Genomic DNA, 635 nt, shown 5'->3' with positions numbered 1-635 from the left:
AGCTCTGGTTATATATGACAATGTCTACAAACACAGAGTTATAAAAAGAAACCCAGAGACATTAAGATATAGTGTACAGGCCTACGGACTGGAATAAGGAGCGGATCTATGGTCAACTGAGAAACGCTCCTTTGGCTTTTTTTATAATGATGTTTTTTATATTTCGTTCTGTTTTTCGATGATATAAAATGTAAAAAATTATATAAATACATATATATTTATATGTATTATTTATTTATTGATATTTCTTTACTTTTTATTCATTGTATGACTGCATGTAAATATATCTTGGCCGCCAAGAATTCGATTTAAAAAAGATATATATATATATATATATATTTTGTTTTAACTAGTATTCAAACAGATTTCTTGAAAAGTTTTAACGAATAAATCCTCCGCCCGTATCCCTCCGCCTAATTGATATTCCCCACCGTCAGCCGCGGCACTACCGCGCCGGCCGTGAATCTCCTTCCGCGGCATCCAGCCCCGGACTAGTGAACCGCACCGAGGCGGGCGGCAGCTCGAGCCAGTCCGCCGCCGTGTTTCCGCGGGAGAGTTCCCTCCTCCGCCGCCGCTTCATCCTCCTCCTCCTCCTCCTCCTCCGACCGGCTTTTTGGGGGTTATCTTTGTGAATG

The sequence above is a fragment of the Zeus faber genome (assembly GCF_960531495.2).
Source record: "Zeus faber genome assembly, chromosome: 15".
NCBI lineage: Eukaryota > Metazoa > Chordata > Actinopteri > Zeiformes > Zeidae > Zeus > Zeus faber.
Note: the sequence above shows the minus strand (reverse complement) of the source record.